We start from the raw sequence: 23,427 nt of genomic DNA on the forward strand, positions 1-23,427 counted from the left end.
TCTTCATATATATTGACAAACAGAAGGCCAGATGTGTACCTTGTTGCTGATTGACATAAACACCCTGATGGCCAGTCAATAGGTCAGTTCAACACTGAACATCAAGGGGAAATGTATAATGATATTAAACCCAAATCACACTGGCTCTGCCCCATGCACACACAGTGACAGGTGAATACGATCCCACCGGGGGGCAACCGCCAGTCCGACATCCCACCAGTCCGACATAGGCCTCTAATTGTCTAAATGGCAACACTTAATTTTCTATCAAAGTGTAATTGCTCTATTCCGCTATCAGCATGTCTTAAAGAAGGGAGTCACCAGTTGAGTAACGCACATTTCCTTATATTGAAATCCTTGTCGGAATGGCAGTATGTCAGAGTGGTGGTATGTCTAAATGGTGGGATGTCGGAATGACAGCATGTAACCGATCCCACCCTGCTCCAATGGAAAACTGCAGCAGCCAATGTTTTTAACTAATTACTGTTATAGTTATTTAGTGTATTTGTAGTGTCTGCAGCGCCCCCTGGTGATGCAGTGTGGCTCAGGTGGAGCTGGACCCTCTGCTGAGTGCTATGTTTACAGTAATAAGGTTCACATGAAGTTCAGACAAATGGAGCTTCTCTATTTTGCTTGTCATGACGCTTTAAGCTCTTTAGATGTCGAATTGAAAGCTTTCCGTGGTGAGGTTAACTCTTTACAAGCACACTGGAAGCAAACACATCCATTACTGTTGATTGAATGCATCCATTATGGCTGATGGTTTTCATGGCCACGAAGGGGCCTGGGAATAGGAACATTCATTGTTGTTGAGGGAATACCTTCAACCAGTTGACTTACCACTTCCATTTAGGTAAATTTACTCAGCCATTAACTGTCAGGATTATTTCTTTGGTTGTCACTCGTGAACACAGGTTTATGTCGACCGAAGGCAAAACAAGAGGAGGAAGAAAAACAGAAAGAGTTAAGAAAGAAGAGGCTGGGGTAAAAGAAAAGGCTGACGTAGGATTCCCTCCTGCCAAACATGCATCATAGGACACATCATCAACAACAGTGTAGCAGCCATCAGGAGCCAGGATTCCTCTGGCTGCAGAAATTGGGTCAGTAACTCAGCGTGAAAGAAATAAAAGAGACAGATGTGATCAGTTCAGCAACGTTGTTCTGTGTGGACACCCCCCCCCCTCCTGCCCTATGTGATCATGTGATCATGGTTCAAACACTCAGGCAGCCGCAGACTGATGCTTTGAATAATGGACTTTGTACACACACACATTCAAGATGTCATCAGACCCCTGTGAGTTTTTCTTCAGTAAAATCACAGCTTTTACAGGGGACATATTATGGAAATATCACTTTTTGAAGGCTCTTTAATTTGGGTGTTTGTTTTGCCTTACGGCTCCCAAAATGTGAGAATTGACAAAATAATCAGTCATTTTCAGGCTCCCTAGGTTGAAATCCATGTGGTTTTATGAGCTGTTCCCTCAGTTATATGACAATGATGTAACTAGTTTTCGAATTTGCATAATACCACCCCTACCTGGTACCAGTAGACAGTACCATCCTTGGCAAGGAAGGGGTTGGAGAACTTTCGGAGTCATCAAAACTGAACTTTTTCATGTGGCGGCTTCAGGACACTTGAGTCAGTACGGACGAGCAATATGGAGGTATTTGGATGTTGTGTGTGTTTTGGACCATTCAAAAGTGAGCACTATCGACCACCATTATATGAAAATCCGTTGCCAGCCAGGCCCCCCGCTCCAAAAGGGTTTTGATAACTCCAAAAGTTCTCTGAACCCTTCCTTGGCATGATGGTGAGTAGAAAATTGGTCAATTATCGATTTTAGGTGAAGTATCCCTTTATGCACATTGTGTTTGTTAATACTTGTGACTTAGGTGTAGATTGAATCACATTAAATGGCCAATTAATGCAGGAAACTATGAAATTCCAAAGGGTACACATACTTTTTCTTGCCACTGTATGTATAGGGTCTTTAATTTATAGTGTCTTTATAGCAGGTACATAGCTGTCATTGCAACATGTGCCAATAACAGGGGCCATTACAAGGCCCTTTTCCCTGAGGAAGCACCAAGCATTGACCTGGCAGATACACACAACAGCACAAAGGAACTGGAAGTGTTTCCAGGGGACACAAAGAGTCACATGTTTTCTAAGCTGCTGTGTGTTGATGACCTCTCAGAGCCACCACACAAGGGTTTGAGTCTCCACCTCAGTTGTTCTGCCACTAAATGAATATTCTAGTCTTTCAGACAACAAAGACAAAGAGTCATTAAAAAAACCCTAGAGTCAGATGTATTATACTACAGAACAATATGCAAGTTAAATTCAAAAAGTGATTTTTTGTGCGTTGTGTCTGCGCAGCTGCAGGGATTTAACAAAACAGGACAGAATAGAGCAGACCCCCTCTCCCAGGCAGGTGTTCTTTAATCTGCGGTGTCAATCAGAGTGGAAAACGTTCAGACAGGCTTCCTGAGGCTCAGGAGGACAAAGACCACACTCGCTTTGTAGGTGACAACTGGTGGACGGGGACCTGTGGCGACGCTGCTTTTCTTTCTTTGTTTATCTGTCTCTTTGTCATTCAGGTGTTAGACAGGCCCGCGGCTATGTGCAGTCAGTCACTTTGTGTGTGTGTGTGTGAGTGAGTGAGTGAGTGTGTGTGTGTGTGCTGCTTTAAATGGGCACACTAAATTGTTTGCCACACATAACACTCAGCACACACTCACTGCCCAAAGATAGAATGTAGGTTTTCTGTCGGTGAGCCTGAAAGAAGACCACCGACCCCCCCCCTCACCACTGCAGCAAACCTAAATTGCAAACACCACCTGAAGCTGCTGTTGTCTGAAACTCTTCAATATGTGGTTTATTTGACTCACACAGTGTGGAGGGAGAGAGAGAGAGATAAAGCAGCTTTCACTCTGACTGAAAGGCTTTCATCACACGTCTGTTCATGCAGTCTGTCCAGTCTGCATCATCCACCTTCAACAGTTTTGAGCCTGCCGCCATTTAGTGGCTCAGTTTTCTGTTGTTTTGGACTCTTGTTTTCTTTAGTTCCTGTTTTATTTTGTAGTTCAGTTCTTGTGCATTTTGTTCTAGTGTTACTTCCTGTGTTTTCCCTCCACAGTCTCCTTGCACACCTGTCCTGTGTTTCACCTCGTCAGCCCTGCCCTGCTCCTTGTGTGTCTCCACCAATCAGCTTTCTCTGCCCTCCTGTCTCCTCACCTGTTGCTTGTTGCTTTGATTAGTTCTTAGTCTTGTGTGTCTTGTTCTTTGTCAGATTATTGTGTTTGTGACTAGAACAACAATTGTTGTATATATTTATCTTACACGAGCCCTTTGATCCAGAAATCAAGTGTCAGAAGAGCGACAGGCACAAACAGAGCACCTTTCATAAAAGACGCTCTATCTCTTTTTCTAGAAAAAAAAGCAGGGATTTTGGTGAAACCCAGCCATGTTTAGCTTGAGTTTTCTCAGGAATGGAGGCTCGTAGAAACAAACAGTTTGTGACCATTTTAAGCATAAAGTTTCACCTTTCAAATGAGCCACAGTATGTGTTGGTGGCAATAATATAGAATACACTATGGCTCTACAAAAATCGTCAAAAATGGTCTAAATTGCCGGTACACTTGACTAAAACTTTGGAAAGGAGCACGGCACTCAATGAGTTAACAGGGAAAATTTGGAGAAACCTCAGGGTGAGCAACAGAGGAGGGATCCCTCACATGGAAAAAAACAAAACATGGAAATGTAATTGTTCAGTCAACAAGAGCTGATGAAGGCAGCTTCTGGTGGGCAGGTTGTTTTATAAGAAGAGGAAAGGAGGTGATGCAGGCAGCGGTTGGTGCATAGGGCTGATTAGATAATCTAAAATCTAAATGATTAGAACTGCATATATGACTGCAATGGACACTGCACCACAGATGGCATTAATTAAAAAAAAGAAACAAATAAAGGAATTTGCAAAAAACCAAATTTCGGCCGTTATTTGTTTTGGTTTTTTCGTTTTCTCGTTTTCTGACAGCAAAAACAAAGCAAAAACCGTTTTTCCATTTTTGTTTTAAAACGAAAAAAGGAAAAAGGGGCGCTGTTTCCGTTTTTCCGTTTTCCCGTTGAAACAAAAAAACGGATTATACTTTTATACCCGGACCCGGTCCGTTGGCACTCAATGAGTTAAAAGGGTTTTCTATGGAGTTTTTCCTCAGTTGATGTGAGGGTCTAAGGGCAGAGGATGTTGTCATGATGCCATGTAAAGCCCGTTGAGACAAATGGGCTATACAAATAAACTTGTCTTGTCTTTTTATACTGTTTTAATTTGCTGTATTCTTTTATATTGTGTGTTATAAATCACTTTGTAACTTAGTTTTGAAAAGTGCTGTATGAATAGAGTTTTTTCTATTTTGTGTGTCTTTTTTATTGTTCAGAATTCAGCAGGTCAGCTCCAGTTTGATTTCCTCTCTGTAACGCATGTTGCAGTGTGTATTTTCGTCCACTTACTTCACCTCCTCATTGTGGCCTAATGCTGTTCAAGATGGTTTTTTATTGAGATGTTAATGTGCCCCTTATTTAATGTATTTAAATTTTATTCAATTGAATTTAATATGGTTTATGTGCAAGAACACACATTATAATGAAAGATCAAAGAATAAAGGTTGTACACTCTCTCTCTGTCCTCCCCCTCTCTATTTTCTCTCTGCCTCTCTCTCTCTCTCTTTCTTGCTCTGTTTCTCCCCTCTCTCTCCCCCCACATCTGCTTGTCTAACACATGACTGTTGCTGCAGTGTTCTCATAAAAGCGTTCAGTTTGTCATATTAACTTTTAGGTGAATTCAGACAGAACATAGGCTATTGTTTTGTTATGAAACCGTTATCTCAGGCAGGTTACAGTCCAGTGAACAGGAGAAACGCACCATCCATTCTCACATGTTTGTGACTCTCAAAGTGAGTCTCTGCCACCCATGTCAGGTGGCAACCCAGGTGGAATATTAAAACCTGCAGTTCCTCCAATGACCACTAGAGTCAGGGTCCATCACTCAGTACGTTTACATGACACTTAAAAAAAAAACGAATTATTGCCTTAATCCGACTATAACTGGACAACTGAAGTGCATGTAAACACCTTAGTCCGACTGAAATCGGAGTTGGAGAACTCAGATTAAGACACCCAGATAATGCGATTGGAATTCGATTTTCTCCGTCTTGTATACACCTTAGTCGGAGTATAACTGGACAACGCATGTGCGCATGCTCCACAACAGTAGAGACGGCACCAAGTGGAGCAGAGAAGCCACCCGAACCCGGCAAAGTAAAGAAAAATTCAATGCATTTCACACAGCGTGACCAGCAAGAGTGTTTTATTAAGAGAGAGAGAGAGAGCCCTATTCTCAGCGCAAATCTGGCCCAGACTGGCGCATCTGGTCGGGAACTGCAGTTGAGAATTTATTATTAAAGCAGAACAATGCAAGTCGGCCGGAAATAGCTCGCTCCTTCGCTGGTTTCTCTTTTTTTCCCCTCCGGAGCTCCCCCACAGTTCTGGGAGGCACATGTCACTGTCATAAAAAAAAAAGAAAAAAACTCGCTGCCACCACCTCCTCCACCCCCTACACATGCTTGTGTTTACTGCTGAAGGTAGAGAGTGGTGTTTGCTAAGCCCTGCTAACGCTAACACAGAGCTAACCCTAACACGGAGCTAATGGGGGGGTTGGGCACATTGGCATTCACCTCATTATAGGTCACTCAACCATCACAGTGTCTCTGAGCCACAATAATTACAGCCGAAATCCTGCATAGTTCTGCTTTAAGCTTACTAAGTTGTTTATATTCAGTTTTTTACGAGGTGACAGAAAAGTCAACAGGACAGGGGGCTTATTAACCCGCTGAAACAACGGGTGAGGGGGCGGACCCCGTCAGTTATTCGATTTTCTCAGTTGCATGTATATTGAGACAAGGACAGAAGTCCAATTAGACGCCAAAATCGAATTTTGAGCATAGCTCGAACACTAGAACCGCCAACATTCCAAGTAGGGGAGAGTGGGGTAAAGTGAGACACTTTTTACATTTGCTCCCCTCTAAGTGAGCTAAAATGATTTATCAGTAAAAATGTACACATTTCCCATTAATTCAGGATGTTTCCTAGCAATGGAAATTATCAAAATGTGTTCAGGATGAAGGGACAGTGAAAATATGATAGTTTTAAAAAAAAGTGGTCTCATGTCTCACTTTACCCCAGCTCAGGGGTAAACCGAGACAAACCCGAGAAATCAATGGGGTAAACTGATCCACGTACTTCTTCCACTCTGAAACTGCCATAACAACACATGTTGTCACAGTTAGAATCCCGACAGCTAGCTTGACAACCACACTTCCCAGAACTAATGTCAGAACAGAACAGTAACAGAATTATGGGGATTGGACTTTTTTTTTCTCAACACAAAGTGACTCAAGAACAAAATCAAATACACCACAAAATGTTTTAATTAACATTCAAATGACAGATAGAACCAGTTAGATAGTCTGGGGGTCAGATTGTAGGCCCCGACAATGGTGACCATTTTGATCAAAAGTCCTCTTTTATGTGGGGGGAGCCGACAAAGTGGAATGTGACTAAAATTGAATGTAACCAATATTAAGCGAGCACATCATAACAAAGCAGTGTGGCTACAGATCATGTTTGATCACGCAAGATTTCTGGCTTGGGGGATAAGATTCTAGTGTAAATCTTTCTGTGTGGTGTGCTCACAGTCTCACTCATGGATTTATTATAATACATCCATGGTCTCACTTTACCCCGCAGCATTTGTCTCACTTTACCCCAACACCCCCATTTTAGAAAAAACGACCGATTGTGGTGGCAAAAAATGTTGTTCCTTCACCAAAGTATTTAAAAAAGGATGACTGGACACGTCAGCTGTCTTTCTTGAGTTTTAATAAAAAGCATTCATGAATGGAGTCACACACACAACCGAACAGGAGTACAGTCAGTGAGTGAGTGAGCTGAAGAAGTTTAGAGACACGCTATCTTATAGTTCAACAAAGCTTTGAACAGACAAAATATATGGCGCCATGCCTGGCTTCACCCCCTGATAGTGAGAGTGGTAAATCCCCACAGGCACTGTGTCAAAGAGATCCTTCAGGTCCTGACCTCGGGCCTGCTCTGTGTGGATATTGCTTCCCCTGATAAGGCCACATAAATTGTCAGCATAAGAATGTTCACCTGAATAACATGTTTGTGCCTTAGTCTTAAAGCACATAACATGCTATACCAAAATTTCCCATTACATTCCACCCTTTTTAGCATTTTTATGCTAAACCAAACAAGAAACAGGAAAATTTTGTACTGAACTACCCCATGACCTTTGGTGCCCTGCCCCGCACCAGCCAAACGCCAGCACCCCAGTCTCCAACTCGGGAGTTTACAGACCCCAGGCAGAGGACCCCAGGTCACAGGCACAGAAGAGCCAAAACCCCTCCCCTCACTTTACAAGAGGAGGGTAAAAGACTCATCCGTCTAGCTGCTCTTAACTTAAGATAAAAGGGGAAAAACCTCGAATATGATGAGGAAAAATCCCATAATCAATACTAAACTAATCTACTTCAAATAATATGCAGAAGACCCAGAATAACACAAAACAAATCAAATCAAACTGTGAGACTAAAAAACGTAAGGAAAAAGATTAAAATCATAACACGGTGTAAGCTGATAAATCAAACATCTCCAAAAACCATGATCGTTGTTCAACTGTAAGTAGAAATCACTAACATTGATTACACAAGCGTAATTAGACTAATAATAAAAAAAAACAAAATGTAACAGTTCTTTTCACACGTCCTGGCACACAGTTCTCCATGAGTTAACCCTTCGTGACAAGGCTAATGCTTGATTCCCTCTCATACATCAACAGGACATGACAGCTCCAATACAGTTCAGAACAACACGCATAAAACATAAGTTGCACATCAGTGAGGAATGATTAAGGCAAAATACAAAGTTAAAGCAACCCATCGTCCTCCCCAGAAGGGGGGGAAACCCACTCTACATTCCAGTCCACCACTGATGTCACCAATGGTACGAATAACCAAAAACATGAAACAATCAGAGATATCAAAACTGTGTTTGTGAAATTCAGACTTTCAGTAATCACCGTCATGTCCAGCAGTAGAAACAAAATCACAAGCAATGATAAAATACTACTGTTAAAGATAAGCAAAAACATCAAACCCACACATATAGCAATGCATGAAAACCAAACATGGTGTTTTGTGATTATCCTAAACTGAAAACATAATAAAAAAACAACTTTATTGGTTACATCACTCAATGTGAAAAATTATCAACACTGAATATGGAAACTTAAAGGAGCTCATCCTGCAACTCTGTAGTTCTTGTGAGAGTGAGAGTGATCCTAAAGTCAATGTTTATGAGAATTGAAACCTGCGACCATATCAGGTCACATCTGAAGATGTCCAAGTTGTCGTCCCACATTACCTGTCGCCATCACAGGTTATCCACGTGCTGATGTACCCAGAGACTGCTCTCTGGGTGTAACAGTGAACAAACTGCGCTTCTCTGAGTAGTAGGATTTGTGGTCCTTTGGGAAAAGTGGAGTTGTTCTCAAAACAACTGTGGAAACATTCCAGGAACAACCCTTCAGCCCCTCGTAACTCACAACAGTTGCGTTGAATCCTCAGCCGTTCCTCTGTCGGGTTGTGAGCTACGAGTGCAGGGCCATTTCTTTCTGGGTAAAAGCAATCATTGCCCCCAGAATTTTAGGAAGAGGTGTTCAACGGCACAGAGTTACCTTTCTCATGTGACAGGGCAGCGCAAGCACGGCAGCTTGCGTTGGTCAGCACCCTTGCAGCTCTCATCACTGCCCTGCATCCAACGTTGTCCTCCCGCTCGATGTTGTGTTACTCACAGTAACAGCAGATGTCTTCACCAGAGTGCAAAGCATGTGGTGTAGATTTGTGGTCTGGGTGAGGTGAATCTGTCATGACGTTGTTGCTCGTCCTGTGGTTGTAGATCTCCTTCAGTAACAGCACCGACAGCCACGCGGTGATGGAGATAACCAGCAGGAAACTGGTCGCCACCCTTAGGCCGCACCCGAGCTGCTTACAGGGATGTCATGGTCGTTCACCACGATGTAGTCGCCTGACCTGCAGTCACACAGCTCTGTGTCTGCTGGCCCTGTAGGGCAACCTCCACCTGTTGGTAAAATTTATACGAAAAAACAAACAACAGGAAAAAAAACAAACAGACAACGAGAATGCACAATACCACATCATTCATCCACACACTGGCCAGTGATTTCATACATACTTCAATCATTCATCCTTCCCCCTTTTTGACACATGGTTCAACCCATGTGTCAACTTCACACACTGTGGAGAAAACATAAACAAGGGAAACAGCAGAGACTGCTGTTCTCTGGTTTTCCACACGGCCCTCTCTTGCCAGAGAGGCTCATATCAACAAGTTGGCTATCTCAGCGGTAGCCACAACTGTGGGGATGGAACGGGGGTGTTAGAGAAAAAACAACGGACACATACTTCGTGAGACAAAAGTAGCCTTGAAGCTGCGACTGCAGCTGCATCTGTCCTGGTATCACCTAGAGAGAAAATGTCAATGTTGTTTACGTGAACTTTCGCACAGCAATTTGTTATGTCGGTACCAGCAGTTCAACCAAAAAGAAATATCAATTAATGCTGATCATTTAGGTTTTCCTGTTGAAGTCGTCTCCATTCACCCAAATATGTCCAACATCCTGAAAATTAACACTCTTCAAAAAAAAAAAATACTGAGTAGAGTATCCTTTAACTCTGGCCTGTGGGAGAAAAACATACATTATGATGGCCACATGGTCATGTGGCTTTCCGTCCTCAGCTGTTGGAAGGAGAGTAACAGGGTTAAAACAGTACATGACAGAAGTCAGAATCCCTCCTTCTCGTCAACAGTCCTGGTCAAAGGTCATGAGCAGTCAGTCAGTCCAAGTACTGGAGGTGCTTTGTAAAACTACTTTAAAGTCACTACAACACTTTGTCAGCCTCCACAGTCGTCAGTGTCAAACCTAAGTGACAGGGTTTGAGCTTTTAGGCCTTTCCCATGAGCAATTGCTGCTAATGGTGCCTAAATTACTGAACAACCCATTTTCTGCTTGCTTGCCATGGCCAAAGAAAATCATAATACCTGTTTCTTTAAAAGGTTTGGAGATTCTCCGAATTGAAATTTTCTTCTTGAATGAGAGGGATTTTTCCTCTGCTGAGATCACGTGACCCAAAATGTGACCTCTGTGGCATCAAACTGCAGTTTGGACAGGCTGGCCTAGTGCCCCTGTACAGCCAGGTGGGTGAAAAGAGCCAGAGCAGCTTTAATGCATCTCTCTCTGGTCTCACATGTAATCCAAATACCATCAACATTCTGCAACCAAAACCCTCCCCTCTGGCCGCTCCAGAGTCTCCAGTCTGTCCCTCAGAGCACAGTTATGAATCGTTGAAGATTCACACTGACCCTCACGCAAAACGAGCGAACGCATACTGCGTCCCACCAAAAACAACAAGGCAAAACCAAAATTGACTGTCAAACTACATGAAAGCGTTTGAAAGATCAACAACTAAAAAAAAAGTCATATACTATGTGTTGGAATTCAAAACAAAATAGTGTATGGATTCTGTACCATCGGCGCCCTGGCCTGCACAGCAACATTTACAGCCTGCAGGTCTTGCACAAATCTCCACTCCACAGGCTCGCCCTCAGGTCGAATCTTATGCACCAGAAAAAATGGGGGTTCTCACTGGAGAACCAGCACATGGCACAATCACACCAGCTTTCAACAAAGCATCATACACAGGCCTAATGCCTTCAACTACTTCATGTCTGAGAGGATACTGGTTACAACAGGGACAAAAAACAGTGTGATTTAATTGTTATAACAACAGGCTCATAATTGTTTTTAATCAGAACTTCATGCTTACGTTTAGCCCAGAGATGACTGAGAATATCTTTTAATTCCGAGATCTCTTCAACAGATTTAAACAGTTTCTTGTCTATGTGAAAATTGGGATAGTCAAAGAAAAATATGATCTTATCCCCAACTTCAACATCATTATTCAACAATGTGCAATTTGTCCTCAGGACTTCTTTAAAGTGCACCTGAGGATCAGCTGTAGCCGTCTAGTTTGAGGAAGCATTTAGCTTCTGTACTCAATTATCCAAGTTTGTACATGCAGGATTCACCAATGAGATGTGTGGTTCAGATTGTTGAGGCAATACATTTAACATTATCTCAAAATAACCTATTTGAATTCAAACAATCCCCGCCTAGCATTATTTCATAGTGATACTCTTACTGTCATAATAGGATGTGTGTACTGCAGCGCGGGCATGTGACGTCAATGTGTGTGTGTGTGTGTGTGTGTGTGTGTGTGTGTGCTCGGAGCTGCAGCACAACAGAGCAGGGGGAGAGTTACTTTCCCCTCTAACATGAGTTGTGTGTCGGGGTGGTGGAAAAGCATTGATAGTTTTCCACCCTTATCTCACTTATACCCCGTCTTGTGTACAAATCAAAGATATGTTATAGATGCACTTTTTGTAAGCAATAATAGCACTTTATAACAGATGCACTTTAATGGTCCTTAACAGCTCCCGAACCTATTATTACAAGCTGCTCTTTCCACTGCAACTAAGGTTTAAATTTGTAATGTGACTTGTGTTATAGTATTGTGATATTGTGATATGGTACTCGTACCATACTAAATGTTATAAATGTTGTTGATGATGTTGTTATTGATGTTTTGTATAATTGTCGTTATGTGTGCCGCGGGACTACAGATGGAAATTAGCCCTGAGCTAAATCTGGTGTATTTACATTTTTTATAATGTTCATTAATATGCAAAGTCCCGTCACAAATAAACAATAAAATGAAATGAAAATGAAAAATGAAATAAACCTAACAAACAAATAAAATCCTTTTTCATCAATTTAAAACTGGACTTCTTTCAAAGTTAAACAATGAGTGTTTGAAAATTTTCCCAAATCAGGATCAAATGCATTTTAGTGGAGCTTTGTAAAAAAATCAAAGAAAACTGTCCCACCCACACCAACTGTCTACTAATACTACGTGTCGCTGAATATAAGCTATTTTCACAAAAATTTCACAGAGCTGCTTAACTAGAATCAGTGTCCCCGGATTCTACCCTATCGAGATATTTCAACATGTCTATCATCATTGTGTACCTAGGTTCTAGTTGCGTGTGTTGTAGTTCTGCTTCGAGGCGCTGAACTGTTTCTAGCATGTGCTCAGTGTCAGTATCAGTGTTACGGCGTGCAGCATCTGTGTGTTAGTGTAGGTGCTCTCACGTGTTTCCAACGCGCTCCCAGCTGCCGGCCCAGTGTCTTCACCAGACCCGTCCCGGCCTCCACCTCCACCATATAGTAGTGAGTTCCAATTCACCTCCTCCCTGGGCTTACGGCACTCCCGTGACCAATGTCCTTTCTGCCCGCAACGATAACAACGGTTCTCGTTTCCTTCGCCACGGCCTCCGTTTTGCCATCTGCGTCTGCCGTGGTCGCGGTTACGTTCTTTCTCTTTCTTCTGTTGCTGGGCTTGAACTGCTTGAATCGCAGCCAGCGATGCCATGATTTTCCTTGCTTTTTTATCTGCTGCCCTTTTCTCAGCCCTCAACTTTGTCTTCTTGGCCTTTTTAAAGTCCACTGTCCATGGCCTGTACACCAGTACTTGCCCATCTCCCGCGGCCACTTCAATCACAGGCGCTGTCACGTGTCCCTCTGCTCCTGGTTCGGCCGTGGCCGAGTCTGTGATTTTCTTGAAACCCAGGCCCGACCGCGTTGCGGAGCTGAGGTTGTATGGTGGGGGACTCAGACTCAGGTTTCTGAGTGTTTCTTGTAGAGTGGCATATGTGTTAGCCAGATCTGATGTGGTTAACGATGCAGATGGAGATAGGGGCGATGAGTGGAGATGTGGAAGCTGAGGTTGAGGGCCAGGTGCAGGCTGAATTTCAGGTGGAGGTGGAGGTTGAGGTTGGGGCTGCTGTGGCTGTCGAGATGCAGGTGGGGCAGAGTCCAGGTCCGGATCCAGCTTCAGACACCGGGGCACGGTCCTGTTGGAGCCCTGCCTACGCTCTGCTTCATGCATCCACATGTCAAAAGCTTTCCAGTCTATCTCAATTTCCTTTTCTTTTTTATTTTTACTATTTAGTTGCTCTTCCGCCATTATCTGTAATCTCATGTGTAGGAACTCCAGCTGTTTAACGCTGAGGCTTTCTGTTCTTGGAAATTTTAACTCTCTGACCCACAGATCTAATTGGGCTATGGCTTCCTTCCCATAGTTAATCATCATGTACTTTACATTTGGTGCCTCATAATCTGGTCCCTCGGATGGATTGCCTTCAGAGGGTTTGCTATTACCTGCTCCCATGATTATTCTCTCAGACGTTTGCAATTTTATTTAAAAGAAAATCAAATTTAGATTTACTTTTTTTTTTTTTTTTTTTTTTACTCACTATTACTCCTTTAATAGTAATAAGAAAAGTGTCACTGTTAAATTATGATTTTTTGTTTTAAACAGACAAATTTAGGTTACTTTTCTTTAATTACTAATTAATTTACCATGAAAATAGTACTACTAAATTTGGATTTTTATTTTATTTTCATTTAACAGATTCCAACCTTTTTAATTTTACTCTTATTTTTTTTTCTTTTTCAGACAGTCAAAATTGTTAAGCCAACCTAAACAGACAAACAAAATATACTTCTAAGTCTAATGGCTTCTAATCACAGGAATAGGGACTTGAACCCTGTTTTTTCTTTTTGTGCTAAATCTAGTGGACTTGAACCACAAGAGTAAGGACTCTAACCTTATTTTATTTCATTTTTCCCTCTTACTGCTAAGTCTAGTGGACTTGAACCACAAGAATAAGGACTTGAACCTTATTTTGTTTTATTTTACTGCTAAGTCTAGTGGACTTGAACCACAAGAATAAGGACTTGAACCTTATTTTGTTTTATTTTTTTTAAAACTCACCAGAAAGAAACAGCGAAGTGTCTTCTGTAGCCACCGAGTTCGTTAGACCCCAACAGTGAGAGGACTCCGTTTTCCCAGACGTCAGGCCCTCCTCTCAACCTTCCTTTGGGGAGTTAGAGGTTTCCCAAGGGCTTGGCCCCTGGAGCGCGCGTTCTAACACCCTCGGTCCAGAGGTCCCGGAATCCGCTCACGGATGAGGTCCCATCTGGGGTGCCAGATTGTGGTGGCAAAAAATGTTGTTCCTTCACCAAAGTATTTAAAAAAGGATGACTGGACACGTCAGCTGTCTTTCTTGAGTTTTAATAAAAAGCATTCATGAATGGAGTCACACACACAACCGAACAGGAGTACAGTCAGTGAGTGAGTGAGCTGAAGAAGTTTAGAGACACGCTATCTTATAGTTCAACAAAGCTTTGAACAGACAAAATATATGGCGCCATGCCTGGCTTCACCCCCTGATAGTGAGAGTGGTAAATCCCCACAGGCACTGTGTCAAAGAGATCCTTCAGGTCCTGACCTCGGGCCTGCTCTGTGTGGATATTGCTTCCCCTGATAAGGCCACATAAATTGTCAGCATAAGAATGTTCACCTGAATAACATGTTTGTGCCTTAGTCTTAAAGCACATAACATGCTATACCAAAATTTCCCATTACACTCTCTTAGAAATTCAGGCTAATTTTCAGCCAGCATCATCACATGGTTTTATGTGTTGGTAGTTCATCGTCATCATATACTTTTTTCTACCTGAATCAATTTGCTTTGGCACAACAGTTGATTAAGTTGACAGCAAAATGTACTTTTACATGCAAAAATCATATTTTTGTGAAAAAAACATGCTTTCCACAGCATCATGAGGTCCTCTCCTTCATGACCATGGGGAAATGGAAGGGGCTTGAAAACATAATGGTCAGATGACCAAAAATGTGTTCCGTTTTCTCGATACAGGGGGTGTCTCACATTACCCCACTCTCCCCTACTCCTAGAACCGCCAAGAGGTCATTTTGACCTCCATTCATTCTAATGCAAAAATGGTAAATGGACTGCATTTATACAGCCATAGCCAGCCAGACACACAGTTCAAAACACTTTATAGTAATACTTCACATTAATATACACACACATACTTTACAAAAAATAACCATAGTCGTTGCTAGGCAACCAATATAGACGACTCATTAATTTTCTATTTTTCGAACAGTGTGTGTATATAAAAATTTTCAAAATTGTTACAAATTTTTGAATTCATGTCCATTTCTCATGAGAGCAAGGGACTGTCATTGTTATGTTCAATGTTTATGAGTAATGTTCATTTGTTATCTGTTTGACACTGTGTTTAACTGTTTGACAACTTTCTAATATCTGAACTCATGTTGTGTTGTGGGATGAGGTCAAAATGACTAACTAACTAAGTAACTAACTATCTAACTAACTAACTGACAAACTGAGTGACTAAATGGACATTATTTAGCCCAGATGATACAGCAATGATTGGAAAACCAATTTTATACATTTTTATATACACACACTGTTCAAAAAATAGAAAAATAAAGAGTTGTCTATATTGGTTGCCTAGCAACGACTATTGTTATTTTTTGTAAAGTATGTGTGTATATGAATGTGAAGCATTACTATAAAGTGTTTTGAGCTGTGTGTCTGGCTGGTTATATAATATATATGGCTATATAAATGCAGTCCATTTACCATTTTTACATTAGAATGAATGGAGGTCAAAATGACTTCTTGACGGTTCTAGGTAAAATCACAATTTTCTTCGTTCTCTTTTACTAGAATCATGAAAACGCATAAGATGATGTAGAACACACTTTTAGGAAAAGTCATCGAATGGGAGACATAGGGTTTTTACGTAAACAGAGTTACATGCATTTTAAGAAGCGAGAGAGGTCAAAATGACCTCATGGCGGTTCTAGTGTTAAGCTTTGCATGTAAACGTACTTTGTGAGTCAGCCCCCTATTATGTTTGGCTGACAGGTGGGTGAGCCTATGCTGGCCACAAACCGTCATGAAACAGAGGGCCTGCCCCAATATGCACACTCGATCACACTTGGCATGCGCGTTCATGGGCTTAGTGTCAGTGCGCAAGTGTGTCCCATTTCTCCAACGACCAAAAGTGCAGCGCTCTTGATTTGCACTTTACCCACACTTACGGTAAGGCCGCATCGGAGCGGTAAGTATAAATCCCACAATGCACCACGGTGAAGTCTGCCGTCACCGGGAGCCAAAAGCCACGTTTGGGAAATGCCATTGAATGAATTTCAATAAAATGAAATAGACTTTCTATCTCGTAATTATGACTTTTTAATGTCATATTTTAGATCATGCTCTGTTCATGTTTTTGTGTTATTTTATTTTATTTTATTTTTCGTTTTTCTTGTTTGTTTTATTTACTTACGGAGTTGGGCTTACACATTTATGATTTGAATCTTACGCATGACACTTTTGGAGTAGATGAGACTGTGATACAGCAATACTGTTTATTAAAACTGTTGATGTGCTGTGTGTGTCGTAGTTGCGCAAGTGTGCACAATGGCACAGGCTGCACTTGTCAAGATTGTCCCTATTGCTTTTAAATATCCCCCCGCGCTTGGCCACTTGATACATGCTTGCACACTATACAAATGACTCTGAGCTTCAAAAGCACTCTTCAGGAGGCTGTGGGTGACATCATGGAGGCTCCATCCATCTTTGTTTATAGTCTATTGGCGCATTTCCACTGGCACGGCACGGCGCGGCACGGCGCGGCACGGCCCGCTTATTTAGCTTTTTCACTAGCCCTAGTACCTGGTACCAGGTACCATTTTTAGTACCTCTTCGGCCCTGGTTCCAAGCGAGCCGAAGCGATACTTTAACGTGACGTCAGCCTTCCACTGATTGGGCAGAGCGTCAGTGCGAGCGCGACGTCCGACATGAGAATCAAACCCGTAAATTTCAAAAACACAGCGGCAACAGCGCCAGCTGATCTGTATCAAGACTGTTGTTGTTCCTTCACCTGAGTTAAATGTTGCTGTGTGTAAAACCACACCGTGGTCTGTTAACGAGATGCAGACGAGTAAGTTTGGAGCTGACGAGCGGATCGAAAAAAGAGAGGCGGACAATGCGGCCCCGCGATCACCCCCGTGCCGACCCCGCCCCCGCTGAGGAGGTACTAGGTGAACTCAGATGTAGTGGAAAAGCACCTTTATCGAGCCGAGTCGTGCCGTTCCGTGCTGTGAAAGTGTAGTGGAAAAGCGCCATATGATTAATAACTGCATGTATTGTCGTGACCTATGTCACCCTGGTAATTAAAGTTTTACAGTTACGGCTCTAACCAGTCTAGGCTTCAGGGATGACACAGGTGCACATATTTCTATTGCTGAAAACCTGGAGCCTGGTGGGATTCGCTGCCATATCACCCAATGTTTGACTCACCAGCTGCTTCACGTTAATCAACTGTAGCTTGGTCTGCGAGGCTTTCCTGGCAGACCGGCGTCCTACTTCAGTGGCACCGGGCCGGCCACCAGCTCCAGCATCCTGCGTGTATCGACCTCCGTCCGTCATCACGCAGTCGTGGCTTTGTCAGTTCATTTGTGTTTAGACGAGACAATAACTAAAACGATAATTCAATCTTGAAGTGAAGGGGGGATTCTTCGTCAACTCCCCGGGGCGACCGCCTCGTTGCTGCACGAGACTCGCTTTTGGCTTCTTCCCAGCATTCTTTGCTCCTTCCGCTCACGTCAGACTTAAGCGGCCAGGTAACCAGGCAACCAATCAAAACATTACACAATATGGCAGCCCCCCTTCTCACCTACGAAAGTTACCCCAACAGTATCATGTTGCTCTCCCAGCGCAACCCTTGTGCACTTTCAAGATCCATCCGTCCGTCCATCCATCCATCCATCCATCCATCCATCCATCCATCCATCCATCCATCCATCCATCCATCCATCCATCCGTCCATCTGTCCATCCATTCTAGCTCCTCCACCTGTTGTGTTTCCAGAGTAAATTCGATACCCAATCCCTCCAATGTGTACCAGGTCTACAAATAAAGGCACAGAATACCCCAAAAATAGCATTAAAAAAACAAACAAAACAAAAAAAACAGCAAATAGAATCCTCCTCTCTGTGTGTCCATCATCAGATGATTTATAATGCAGGAGAAACTCACCCCAACCTCCTCTTGGCATGGACTATATGTGGCAATGCTACGAGGGAAAAACTTTGAGAAAGAGCCAACAACGCCACCTAGGGGAATTCCACCCCCAGGAATTCTAAACCTATAGCTACAATTCTATAACACCAAAGGACACGCAGGTTTAACAGACACTGGCTCAGACGTGATTCCAAAAAAATACAAGTTTTTATTATTAACTATTGTTTTTGTTTTTGTTTTTGCAGAGTACAGGTTCACAATAAAATCAATGGACAAAACAATATTGTACAATATATAATAGGGCCATATAAAAGCGTTGCTTAGGTTGTCAATAAAGTGCTAGGGTACAGGGCTGGGGGCTCACCAGGCGAAGATGACTGCTGAGGGAGAGGGGAAGGGTCCTTATGCTACACCACACGTGAAAACCACACAAATTGTTCACCACAAAGTGCACTACTGTACAGGAAAGTGAGGGGAACCGCCACCACCGGGATCAGGCAGTCTCTTGCACCAGTGGCTCCGCCAGCACCTGTCCAAAAGAGAGAGACAACTATTAGGCCAGGCAATTGAGAGTGAGGAGTCACGTGCCGATTTGGTCTGGTGTGGGCGGGGTTTGAGCCGGTCGGCCATGTTGGAAGGAGACGCTATCGGTTGCCAGGGGCAACGCCCTCAGAACATCACAGAGCGCGGCTAAATTCTAGCTCTTCTTTCAGCGGAATAGTGACAAATTACAAGAAACAACAAGGAGAAAGTAAAGCCATGGAGAAAGTTAAGGTGAAAGAAAAAGTACCTTACAGGGACAAACTCACGCCGAGCGCTAAACAGCGGTATTTGGAGAAGCTAACAGAAATCCAAAACATTGACCTATACGAGCTCCCTGCAGCGCAATGGCACAGAGACCTCGATCTCCTACCTCCATGCACATACATGGACATCGTTAATTACCTTGTTTTTGGAATAAGCTATTACACATTGCAGGAATTCAAAAGTCACAAGTCCTTAGAAAGTTACGAGACTTTCTGCTGTGGATGGGTGCAGGACTTGGCCATCCACAAGCCTCCGGGTGGTGAAAACATCGTTGTACTTGCAAAGGTAAATTTATTCACTTACGTTTTAGTGTGTTGTTATTAATTAACTGCTACTGTTTCGTACTGTCCAATGTAGCCTACAAGGATTGTGTTTTGTGTTGGGTGTTGTTGGGGGCTGCAAAGTGGAATTATGGGTTGGCTAGAGTAGTGCAAGACATGTCCTGGTTAGATTAAGCCATTTAACCAAGCGTAGATTGCCAAAGACGTGATATCTCTTTGCGTTGCAATGCGGGTGTCATACTGCAGCGGTGGCGTATATGCACAGGCACGCACATACACTAAAAGAAAAGAAAGGAAAAAAAAAGGCTGGAGTACTGTATGTCAGTAGGTGTATACATTCAGAGAGGCTGCAGACAGATAGTAATCTTAAGTGTAGACTGTACAGTAACTTGAAATAAAAATGGGGACATTCTGCCTTAAATGCTTTTCACTGTTTCCCTTATACTAACTATACTATTTTATATTATACTAACTATATATTACTTCATTTAACAGGTCCTGCATTCACGGCGGCTCTGTGAGCCTCCTCTGACTCCGTGGGTGATCTTAACACCATCAGGCCAAGTATGTTCAGCCCACTGCACCTGTATGGCCGGGGTAGCAGAGTCGTGCACCCACGTTGGAGCCCTGCTCTTCATGGTTGATGCCTGTGTTCGGCTGAAGGAGAAGGCCACAGTCACAGATGAGCCGGCGTACTGGAAGCTCCCAAGTGCTATCAACAAGGTGCAACCAGAGGTTGGTCACCAGATAAATTTTATATCTGCGGCAGCCACACGTAGATCTCTGGACAGACAAATTGATGGTGAGACCAACAATTGTCCAGCACAGAGAACACGTGTAGCCAGAACAACACTACCACCAACACCAACACCAGAAAAGCTGGCAATATTCTACCGGCAAATCAGTATGACAGGCACAGGATCTGCCATTTTGAGTGTGCTCCCTGAATATTGTGAACTGTTTAAAGATCCTATTCTGCCCATCCGGAGCCTACAGTCTCTTGTCCATGGAACTGGCCTCAACAGGAGTGACCTACCGGCGCTGCAACAGCACTGTCAGACCATAAAGACTGTTGCAGATGTGTCCGAGGAACAGGCAGTGCAGATGGAGAGACGGACAAGGGGACAGCACACATCATCCCTTTGGTTTGCTGCAAGGGCTGGGAGAGTCACCGCCTCTTCAATGCATAATGTCTATGGAACAGACCTCAGTTCTCCAGCAATCTCCACTGTAAAGAGGGTGTGTTACCCAACTCGTGGACCAGGAACAGCTGCCACCAGTTGGGGAATCAAACATGAGGAAACAGCGAGGCAAGCATACACAGCGCAAACAGCACACCAGCACACTGATCAACAAGTGCAAACCTGTGGGTTTTTTGTCAACCCAGCCTTCCCACAAGTAGGGGCCTCACCAGATGCCATTGTAAACTGCACCTGTTGTGGGAAAGGCTGCGTGGAGGTGAAATGCCCAGCAAAATACAAGGACTGCACAATCCTTCAAGCTTGTTCATCAGATGACCGCAACTTCTGCTTACATGTAGTCGATGGTCATGTGCACCTTAAAAAGAATCACCAGTATTACACTCAAGTCCAGACTCAAATGTTTGTGACAGAGAGCTCCTACTGTGACTTTGTAGTGTGGACCTTGAAGGATACTGTGATTCTGTGCATAACTCCAGATAGTGCTTTTTGGAATGCACGACTACAAAAGGCACAGGACTTCTTTGTGAAGGTGGTTCTCCCTGAACTTGTTGTGCAATATTTCACTATCCCACCTACCTCTCAATCATCGCCTGGTCCCAGCGTGCTACGGGAACTACAACAGTCACAGCCACAACAAGTATGTGGGAAGAGGCAGAGAAAGCAGCCTGCCAAAAAGTCAGCGAAGAGGACAAAGGAAGTGTGGTGTCTCTGTGCTGGACCAGAGGATGGTGAAATGGTGGCCTGTGACAACGAGAACTGCCCAGTCCAGTGGTATCACTTCAGTTGTGTGGGGCTAGTGGTCACGCCCTCTGCTGACACGCCATGGTTTTGCCCTTCTTGTGCTGAATAATGTTGTTTGTTTGTTTTGTTTTCTGTCCCTTTGCACTTATAAATGTATTATTTTATTATTATTTTTTACTTATGATGTCCATGTTTACATACTGGAAAAACAGTCACAGCCACAACAAGTAGGTGGGAAGAGGCAGCGAAAGCAGCCTGCCAAAAAGTCAGGACTGGAAAAATGTATATGCCAATTTGTACTTAGTTATATTTATTATTGTTATTACTCATATTGTCGATGTTTACATGCTGGAAACATTTATACTTTGAATGCACACATGTTCTTTTGCACTGTTTTTTTCTTTAGCACTTTTTTTGCACTATTAACTGTTTCCAAATTGCAATTGTTTAAATTGCAAATCCTTTTATGATTTTTCCATGAGATCACAACCCCACAAAAAACTAAAGAAATGAATAATAATAACAATGTATATATATGTATATGTATATATAGTTCTCAATAAATATTGCTAAGCCATATCAAGTTGTTTCAAGAATTTATTTCAAACAAATGAATAAGGCACTCAAACACAGGTGCCAAAGTCAAGGCCCGCGGGCCCTCAGTGTATTTGGGTTTGACACCCCTGCACTCAAACAACACTTTTGCACATGTTTGTTAGGGCACAGCAAACAGTGACAATCTTATCTAAAGGCATTAGGTTTTCACCCTCACATTTGAGAAGCATGTGCACAGGTACAGTTGAGTGTAAGAATCTGAATTTGTTGCGCACAACACCAATCACCCTCTCAACATGAATTCTCAGATGTGCTATGGCCCTCGTCTCCTCCACATCTTTCGCCTCCAGCTGTGCACGACCCCTTGTGAATGTAGGTATTTTCACCTCAGCACACATCATGCCCACACTTTCCCTGATATTAAAGCCCCTATCTGCCAGCACAATGTCACCTGGTAACAGTTTGTTCAGGAAACCACTTTGCTCAGTTATGTTTGTCGCTTGTGCGCCCACCCCACCCTTTCGATATGAATGAAATGACACCCTGGGGCGTGATCACAATTAGGTATTTCATGGTGTATGCGTGTTTATATTGAGAGAAAGTCTGTGCCCTTGCCAGTACATTTGAGGGTTTCTCAATGAAGATCTCGAAGCAGTCCACAATGGCAGCCACATTTTTCCCAAAAGACTCGACGAACTGGTGTGGCATACTTGTCAATAAACATTCCCTGCTTGGCCAGTGCACCAATGGACATAGCTGCGTGTACATCACTGCAAGGGTATGGTGAAAGGCATCTGCAACAGTTGTTCTATGCACTCTAAACAGATGGCTGAGGTGCTGTGTTGGCAGGTCAAGTCTCAGGCGCATTAAAGTCAATAGGAGAAGCTGGAAGGGTGAGAGCTTCTTCATCCTACCTTGAGGCAGATATGGAGTGAGGGTGAGTAGAAGAGTCTGGAATAAAGAAAACTTTGGAAGCCCTGTGTAGTACTTCACTGTGCTATCATCACCTCTCAGAAAGCTCTCATTCATCTGATACTCATTCAGCTCCTGCTTCAGCGCTCTGTTTTCCTCTAATAGCCTGTTGATAACATCTCGTCGAGATGAACAGAATTCACATTCCAGGTCCGGGTCCTGGGCTGGTGGCGGCTGCTGCGGGTCCTGGCTGGTGGCTGGTGGTGGCTGCTGCGGGTCCTGGCTGGTGGCTGGTGGCGGCTGCTGCGGGTCCTGGGCTGGCGGCGGCGGCGGCTGCTGCGGGTCCTGGGCTGGCGGTGCTGTCCTGCGTTTTGCTTGCCGCTGATATCTCGCTCCATCCGTTTTTTTAATATCGTTGTGGCCTAACCGCAATGATGGTGTCCAGTCAGGGTGGTTCTGTAACATCTCGTATGATGGTTTACCTACAACAGAACAGACAGAAAATCTATGTAATCAATGCTTTAAACTGGCAACAAGTAAGCATAATGTCATAAACAAAATCTCAACTACTTTTTAGTCATCTCATAAGATTGTTCACTTAAAACAGAATACCTAATGACAAAATCAATAATCAATACTTTAAACTGGCAGAACACATGCAAAATAAAGAAAAGGCCTGAGAGGGTAGGGTACTCTTGGTATGACAAAAGGGCACAGTTGGTACACAAGA

General features: G+C 43.2%; 1 pseudogene; it reads right to left on the reverse strand.

Moving 5' to 3' along the window:
- Positions 1–21,919: 21,919 nt before the first annotated feature.
- On the reverse strand, positions 21,920–23,162 carry LOC146960637 (uncharacterized; annotated as a pseudogene).
- Between the last annotated feature and the right edge of the window lie 265 nt (positions 23,163–23,427).

This window comes from Trachurus japonicus, unplaced genomic scaffold, assembly GCF_045865225.1.
Source record: "Trachurus japonicus isolate A0001 unplaced genomic scaffold, Traja_1.0 AP030152.1".
NCBI lineage: Eukaryota > Metazoa > Chordata > Actinopteri > Carangiformes > Carangidae > Trachurus > Trachurus japonicus.